Raw genomic sequence first — 9,813 nt, forward strand, 5'->3', positions numbered from 1 at the left:
AAAGCTACCCATTCTTCTTCTACTGTATTTATTTCCCCCATTCCTGTCAATTGCTCCCTTATGCTCTCCCTGAATCTCTGTACAACCTCTGGTTCTTTTAGTTTATCCAGGTCCCATCTCCTTAAATTCCCACCTTTTTGCAGTTTCTTCAGTTTTAATCTACAGGTCATAACCAATAGATTGTGGTCAGAGTCCACATCTGCCCCTGGAAATGTCTTACAATTTAAAACCTGGTTCCTAAATCTCTGTCTTACCATTATATAATCTATCTGATACCTTTTAGTATCTCCAGGGTTCTTCCATGTATACAACCTTCTTTCATGATTCTTAAACCAAGTGTTAGTTATGATTATGTTGTGCTCTGTGCAAAATTCGACCAGGCGGCTTCCTCTTTCATTTCTGTCCCCCAATCCATATTCACCTACTATGTTTCCTTCTCTCCCTTTTCCTACACTCGAATTCCAGTCACCCATGACTATTAAATTTTCGTCTCCCTTCACAATCTGAATAATTTCTTTTATTTCATCATACATTTCTTCAATTTCTTCGTCATCTGCAGAGCTAGTTGGCATATAAACTTGTACTACTGTAGTAGGTGTGGGCTTCGTATCTATCTTGGCCACAATAATGCGTTCACTATGCTGTTTGTAGTAGCTTACCCACAGTCCTATTTTCCTATTCATTATTAAACCTACTCCTGCATTACCCCTATTTGATTTTGTGTTTATAACCCTGTAGTCACCTGACCAGAAGTCTTGTTCCTCCTGCCACCGAACTTCCTAATTCCCACTATATCTAACTTCAACCTATCCATTTCCCTTTTTAAATTTTCTAACCTACCTGCCCGATTAAGGGCCAGTTTTCTTTCTCCTGATAACGACATCCTCTTGAGTAGCCCCCGCCCGGAGATCCGAATGGGGGACTATTTTACCTCCGGAATATTTTACCCAAGAGGACGCCATCATCATGTAATCATACAGTAAAGCTGCATGCCCTCGGGAAAAATTACGGCTGTAGTTTCCCCTTGCTTTCAGCCGTTCGCAGTACCAGCACAGCAAGGCCGTTTTGGTTATTGTTACAAGGCCAGATCAGTCAATCATCCAGACTGTTGCCCTTGCAACTACTGAAAAGGCTGCTGCCCCTCTTCAGGAACCACACGTTTGTCTGGCCTCTCAACAGATACCCCTCCGTTGTGGTTACACCTACGGTACGGCTATCTGTATCGCTGAGGCACGCAAGCCTCCCCACCAACGGCAAGGTCCATGGTTCATGGGGGGGCTGCAACATTAGAAAGGCCAATTTCCTTTTATCGAGCAGACAGTGACAAAATAGACATAATCAAATCTACAAACCTCACTAGTCTTTTATACTATTTGTATTAACAGCTACATCTACATGGCTACTCTCCAATTGACACTTAAGTGCCTGGCAGAGGGTTCATCGAACCATTTTCATACTACTTCTCTACCATTCCACTCTTGAATGGCGCTTGGGAAAAAGAAACACCTAAATCTTTCCGTTCGAGCTATGATTTCTCTTATTTTATTATAATGATCATTTCTCCCTACGTAGGTGGGTGTCAACAAAATATTTTCACATTCGGAAGAGAAAGTTGGTGATTGAAATTTCATAAATAGATCTCGCCCCTTAGTTTCAGTGACTGCCACCCCAACTCGCGTATCATATCAGTGACACTCTCACCCCTATGGCACAGTAATACGAAACGGGCTGCCCTTCTTTGAATTTTTTCGATGACCTCCGTCAATCCTACCTGGTAAGGATCCCACACCGCGCATCAATATTCCAGCAGAGAATGGACGGGTGTAATGTAGGCTGTCTCTTTGGTGGGTTTGTCGCATCTTCTAAGTGTTCAGCCAACAAAGCGCAGTCTTTGTTTCGCCTTCCCCACAATATTATCTACGTGGTCTTTCCAATTTAAGTTGCTCGTATTTGTAATTCCTAGGTATTTACTCGAATTGACAGCCCTTAGATTTGTGCGATTTATCGTATATCCAAAATTTATCTGACTTCTTTTAGTACCAATGAGGATGACCTAGCACTTTTCTTTGTTTAGTGCCAAATGCCACTCTTCGCGCCATACAGAAATTCTCTCTAGATCATTTTGTAATTGGAATTGATCGTCTGATGATTTTACTACACGGTAAATTACAGCATAATCTGCAAACAATCTAAGGAGGCTGCTCAGATTATCACCTAGATCATTTATGTAAATCAGGAACAGCAGAGGGCGTATGACACTACCTTGCGGAACGCCAGATATCACTTCTGTTCTACTCGATGATTTACCGTCTATCACTACAAACTGTGACCTCTCTGAGAGGAAATCACGAATCCAGTCACACAACTGAGACGATAATCCATATGCACGCAATTTGATTGATAGTCACTTGTGAGGAACGGTATCAAAAGCCTTCTGGAAATCTAGGAGTAGGGGAAGGTGGGGGAATTACACGCATGTGGGTAATCCCACGCAGGCTGATTTATGCAGTTTGAATGGCACAAGCTGTTCCCAGTTGGTGCTGCACCCTGCCGGCAGGAGTAACAACTACTATGCAGCTTACGCCAGCCATTTTCCAGTGGCATTGTTGGAGCAGTGAAGTATTGTTTATTTTCGGCGTGTCTCGTGTAATTTCGGTCAGCTGTATTTTGCAAGGTAAGTGCTACTGTAAGTTGCTTTAATGTAATTTTTGCGTATCAACTACTAACCCTAGATAAAACCTTTAATTTAATTGTAGATTTGTCCCACTATTTGAATTAGGTGCCAAGCTATTATTAGGTTAGTCATCGAACTTATGGTGGGGTAATGCCATGCAGCTGTTGAAGTGCGTGGTATTCCCCCTTGTAGCTTATATTCTCAATACTAACGAGGTTTTTTTTTTTTAATTTCAGATGGGTAGATATTATAAAAGAAAAACCCAGAAAGCAAAATGGACGCAAGAGGAACTTTGTAAGGCTCTTGATGCCATCAAATCTGGAAGAAAAATAAGAGAAGTATCAAGAGCTTTCGGAATTCATGAAGCTACTCTGTGAACGAGAATGAAGGTTAAAAATACGGAGGGTCCAAAACTTGGAAGAAACCCAACATTTTCGACAGAACAGGAAAATGAGATGAGGGATCATGTTATTACAATGGCCAAGCTGTTCTATGGCATTACATGCATCCAGCTGCGAAAGATTGCATTTGAGTATGCAGAGGCTAACAACATTGCAAAAAAATTTTGATAAGTCATCTAGGTTAGCTGGAAAGGATTGGCTAGCTCTATTTTTAAAAAGAAACCCAAGTATTAGTATGAGAAAACCTGAAGCAACTAGCATTCACAGAATACAGGCATTTAATGAAGAAGAGGTTAATGCATATTTTAAAAATTTAGAAAATGTATTTGAAAAATATAAATTTAAAGAGGGACGAGTGTTCAACATCGATGAAACGGGCATAAATACTGTACAAAAGCCCGAGATAATTTTGGCTCCTAAAGGTGTTAAACAAATAGGTGGGGGCACGTCATGGGAAAGGGGGAAAAACGTGACTGTGATATGTTGTTTCAGTGCTGCTGGTTCCTACATTCCCCTATGTTTATCTTCCCCAGGAAGAGGATGTCAAATCCCTTAAGTAAAGGTGGACCAGTTGGAGCAATATATGGTTGTTCCGTCAATGGCTGGTCCAATGAGTCATTATTTTTCGAATGGATCCAACATTTTCAGAACAATGTAAAATCAACTATTGATGACCCTGTGCTGCTGATTTTAGATAATCACAGCAGCCACATTTCACTTGATATTTTTGAATTTTGTAAAAAACATTCTATTGTCATGGTAACCATACCTCCACACACTTCTCACAAGCTTCAACCACTAGATGTTACATTCTTTTCTACTTTGAAAGCAGCCTTCAATCGGGAATGTGACATGTATACAAAATCACAGGTGTATCAAAAAATTACACCATATGAGTTACCAGAACTTTAAAATAAGGCATATATTAAGGTCGCTACCATGGACACAGAGCAGTCAGGGTTTAAGGCATGTGCCCTTTCAATCCAAACAAATTTCAGCATGACGACTTACAACAATGTGAGATCTTCAGAGATGTTGTCCTTGAAGATGAAGAGGTTCCGAGTGCAACAAATGGAAATGAAGTGGTTGCACCTACAAACGAGCCACATATCCCCAAAAGGAGTCAAGAACAGATTCCTGGATCTTCAGCAGAAGATGTTCCACTTCTAGTAGGCCTAGAAGAGGTCACAACAACATCAACTAAAAGTGCATATGTCAAGCACGTTAGTGTAGTTGACATATCTCCTGTTCCAAAACAAAAACAAGTTCTTCCTAAGACGAAACAAGCCATAGGAAAGCCTAAGGGAAAGTCAGTGATCCTTACAGAAACTCCAGAGAAGAATAAACTGCTAACAGAGTTATCAATAAAGAAACAAAAAGAAGCCTTGAAAAAGAAAGCTGAAGGAAACAAGAAAAGAAATCTTAAGGATAAAGCAGATAAGTGCAGAAATCTTCAACTTAAAAAAGTCTCGAAGAAGAAACAGACATTATATAAAAAGAAACACCACCAAGAAAGTGAAAGTAGCAGCGAGGATGACCTGAATCTGGACTTGCAGAACATTTGTGATGATGATGAAATGGATGATATTGATCCATTGGCGATTTCAGAAGATGTCTGTTTAGTTTGTGGAGAGTTTGGGAAAGATGGAGAACTATGGTACCGATGTATTTCTTGTAGCAGATGGAGTCATGAAGAATGTAGTGGCTGGAACACTCCAAAAGGTTACAAGTGCGATCTTTGCTGTATGAGAAAATGAACTCTTTTCACATCAATAAAAATGTAAAAAACGAAAATTATAACAGATGTTTGTAGAATCACATTATTTCATTCTTAAATACACTGTTTACTATTTGTAGGAACTAATAAGCAAATAATAATAATAGCTTTATTCAACATCGAATGGTACACAGCACATGTACAAAGAAACAGTAATGATTGAAGTTATTTGTACAATACACATTCTTCTGAATAGGTCATTAATTTACAACAAAATTACAGTAAGATGTTTACTGATTTCTATTCTCATAATTTCACAAAGCATTTGTTGTTCTTCATATAAGTATGGTACTCTTCTAATGAGTAGAAAGGGTGTTTTACTAAAAATTTCTTAAGTTGATGTTTCAGTTTAATTGTAGGAAGAGCCATGACTGCACTAGGCAGTGCATTAGCTAATTTTATACCTGTCCCCTTTCGTAAAGTGCAGTTCTGTGGCTGCCAATGTAAAATCTTTCTTTATTTCTAGTATTGAACTGCTGGAAATCTGAATAAGTGTTTGGGTGCAGTCTTTTCACAAGCAATATGGCTTTTAGAATGTATGTGTTTATAACAGTTAACACCTCTGTTTCTGGAAACAAGTTGCGACAAGATTCCCTATATTTTGCTCCACAGATTATTCTCACACCCCTTTTTTGAAGAATGAGTAGCTTATCTAGATTAGCTTTGGTTGTTGCCCCCCAAATTTCAATACCGTAGTTCAAGTGAGAGGAGAAAAGAGCATGGTATGCAGTCTTTAGGACTACGGTGTCTCTACAGAACTTGTTAATAGTACTGATTGCAAGTATATTTTTTGACAACTTAGTTGCTAGGGAGTCAATATGTGTGTCCCATTTCAGGATGCTTTGGATTGTTATGCCAAGGAATTTTACACTAGACTCTTTCTTTACCAATTAGTTGCCCATGTATAATTTAATTTCATTATTCAAACTACTTTTGCTAAACTCCATCAAACATGTTTTACTGGTGCTTACATTTAAGTGTCTTTCATTAAAAAACTGAACAATTTCTTTTGTCACATTATTGCACTCAGACTCTAGTTCATTACATGATTCCTTTTTACATACAACGGACGTGTCATCAGCATACAGAACAATTTTGGAACTTATAGTACAGTATTTAATATCATTTACATAGATCAAGAACAGAAGGGGGCCCAACACCGAGCCCTAGGGCACACCATACTTTATGCACGTGATCTCTGATTTGTAGACACCACTTTCCATTTTAAGTAGAACAAACTGTTTTCTATTGCTCATATAACACTTTATTAGGTCATAAGCAGCGCCTCTAATGCCCATTTTCCATAGCTTGTCTAATAGGATGTCAACGTTCACACAATCAAAGGCTTTTTCCAGGTCTAGGTATACACCTGCCACAGGTTCCTTGCTTTCGATACCCCCTATCACCTCTTCAATTAGTTGAGCAGCTGCAGTGCTAGTTGATTTACCTTTTAGGAATCCATTTTGATTTTCGAACATCAGGTTGTGTTTGTTAAGGAAGTTTACAATCCTGTTGTATATAACTTTCTCAACTATTTTGGAAAAAGACAGGAAGGATTGAGACTGGTCTGTAGTTTTCTATTTTGTTGTTGTCACTTTTCTTAAAAATGGGTGTTACCTGTGCTATTTTGAGTCTGTCTGGAAAGGTGCCTGATTCTATTATATTGTTGACTGCTGCAGACAGAGGTACAGAGACATTTTGGCTACAGGCTTTTAAAACATTAGTATTTAGGCCATCATGTCCAGCTGAATTAGAGGGTTTTAGAGAGCTAATGATGCCCGTTATTTCTGCACAGTTTGTGGGGGCTAGATATATACTATGTATTACCTTTAAAACTGTAGTGCATGTTTTTATGTTTGTCATTTACGGCTTCCCCTACGGAAGAAAAACATTCATTAAAAATATTTGCAATTTCCAGTTGGTCATTTATGAGCATACCAATGTGGTTAATAGTAAAGTCCATACAGGATTTGTCATTGCAGGCTCTAAAACTGTTTATGACTGCCCAGATGCCAGCAGTTACGTGGTGTGAGTTTTGAAGCTTATTTGCAACATAGTTGCTCCTGGTCTGTGAGAGTAAGTCCTTATAGTGTGCTTGATATATTTTGAAGGCTTCCTTTACCTCAGGAATCTCTCTATTATTCAGCATTGCACTGTGGAGTAGTTTTAATTTTTCCCTCGCTTCAGTGACATTACTATTTACCCAAATATTTTTGTTTATATTTTTTGTTTGTTTCATTTTTGTGATTACATCTGGGCATGTGGTATCAAAGCAGTAATAGAAGTCAGAAGCAAAGGTATCATATGAAAAGCTATTATTTTCAAACCATTTTATTTGTGCTAGCATGCAGTTTAGTCTATTTATGTTGTCATTATACATTATTCTTTTAGTTACAAACTGGTGCTTTGTGGTGACAGTGGGGGCCTCATGGAGCTCCAATTTAAGCTCTACTGCATGGTGATCTGAGATGGCTAGTTTTAAAACTGATGCACTGTGGAATAGGTGGGTCATGTTTGTTATTATGTTGTCAAGACATGTTTTACTATTGCCAATTTCTCTAGTGGCTTCCCGAATGAGTGGGGTCAGGTTAAATTCATCACACAGACCATGTAACTTTTTGGTGCTGACACCATTTGTTAATAAATCTATATATATATCCCCTGTAACTATAATATTTACACGACCATTTGGCCCAGAAAATGTTGTGTCTATATATACAAACAAGTCAGAAAGATTTACAAAAAGGTATCTGTATTTGCTGCAGGTGGCCTGTAAACACCGATAACTGTTATGTTATCTCTACCCCATTTTAGATTTATTGCAGCAAATTCTGAGACTCCTTCCAAGCAGAAGGCACTCACATCAATAACATTAAAATTACTTTCATTTACAGTGAAAATTGCTACACCTCCCCCAGTCTTGTCTTTTCTACTGAAGGCTGTGCAGAGTTTCATACGCAGTGCTTGACTAATGCTAATCAGAGCTTCATTGTACCAATGTTCAGTTACAACTAATATATCGGGTTTGTCAATCCGTGAAATTACATCTACATCATTATGCTTATTTCTAAGATTACCAAGATTCTGGTGTATGATTTTAAGGCTGAGTTTTACCTGCTGGACCTTAGAGGATAATTTTGGACAAGCAATAAGGCCAGCAGGCTTTACAAGTTTCCCTGGCTTGCCAATTGTGGCTGGTGTTGTGGCAGATTTTGTTGAGGTGGGTTGTACCACCCCATGGCAATGGACTTCTTTTCATCACTTTGTGAACAATGTCACCTGACTTCCTCAATAATTTTGCTACTAACAATCTTTTTGCCTCTTTTGTTCATGTGCAGATCATGAGATGTGTGCAGCTCCCTTTCTAAATAGCTGACATCTACTAGAGACACATTCTGAAATTTACTACATAGAGCTTTAATCCTGTCATTTGTTTTATGAATTTCCCGGTTCACAATAGACTGTTTCATAAGATCATGCCTCTGTGGAATGTTGACAACAATTGTTTTAGTCTCATTTAACTTACCCAGTACCATTTTCATATGTCTAATTGCATCATTTGCTTGATTTCTTGCTACATCATATGAACCTCCCATAATAATGACACAGTCATTGGATGAGAAGGAGTCACAATCCTGCATGCACGGCTTAACTACAGCAGAAAGAGGGGCTCCAGGCTGGATGTGGCCTACAGCTGCAAAGTTGTCTTGCATGTTTGCAATGTTTTGCGCTATTTCACGTCCATGGCTGTCTCCATATAATAGAATCCGGCCCTGCTTGTGTTTCTGATTGTCGTCGTTTCTTCTGCTTTTTTCTCTAGGGACGATTTCTTGCATGTAATTTCACATATTACATTTCCTTGGACGGTTTGTTTACGTTAAGTTTCACGTTTTGCACACGAGTTTGGTGTTTTCTGAACTTATCACTGACAGTTTTTTTGCTGCTTGAAGGATTACTTCTAGTTTGCACGGACTGAACTTGTTCTTGTTCCGCTATTTCGTCGAGAATTTGAAACCCATTTAGAGTAATGACGGCAGGAAAGCTTTCCTTGGTTTTTAGTTTAGGCCTACCTTCGTTCATCAGGCGCTGTTGTTCAAATTCACACAACTTAAGACAGTAACTTCAGCCTTTAGGCTCTGGATTTCACATACCATATCGCCGACTAGTACAGATAATTCACACCTACACTCACAAATGTTTGCTTTATGATAGTTATCTGAATTCTTAACGCAGCACTGACTACAGTTCCAGCATGTTATAAATTCATTATTTTCTTTCACAGATGAGTCCACTGTTGCACATCGAAAATGATACGAGTTATTACATTCCTTGCACGTGATTCCGGTTTTCAGTACTTTTCCGCATTTTTTACACTTTTCCCCGTCAAAACCCGAGTTTTTACGTAAGCTAAGAACTTTACCATTACTATTTGCCGCCATCTTGCATAAAAATAGCAATTACCCTCAGGGGTGGGGAATACCACGCATTTGCACTTTTTTTTATTTTAATGTTCAAAATTAAGGTACTGTTTATAACTATTTACGGCCGATTGGAATATGTGAAGAAATGTCCATTGTATGGTATGTACTTATTTTCGTAGGTTTTAATGACGTAACGAATGGTTCACATCGATTTTTCCTTGTTGTTGTTGTTGTTGTGGTCTTCAGTCGTGAGACTGGTTTGATGCAGCTCTCCATGCTACTCTATCCTGTGCAAGCTTTTTCATCTCCCAGTACCTACTGCAACCTACATCCTTCTGAATCTGCTTAGTGTATTCATCTCTTGGTCTCCCTCTACGATTTTTACCCTCCACGCTGCCCTCCAATACTAAATTGGTGATCCCTTGATGCCTCAGAACATGTCCTACCAACCGATCCCTTCTTCTGGTCAAGTTGTGCCACAAACTTCTCTTCTCCCCAATCCTATTCAATACTTCCTCATTAGTTATGTGATCTACCCAT

This window comes from Schistocerca serialis, chromosome 1, assembly GCF_023864345.2.
Source record: "Schistocerca serialis cubense isolate TAMUIC-IGC-003099 chromosome 1, iqSchSeri2.2, whole genome shotgun sequence".
NCBI lineage: Eukaryota > Metazoa > Arthropoda > Insecta > Orthoptera > Acrididae > Schistocerca > Schistocerca serialis.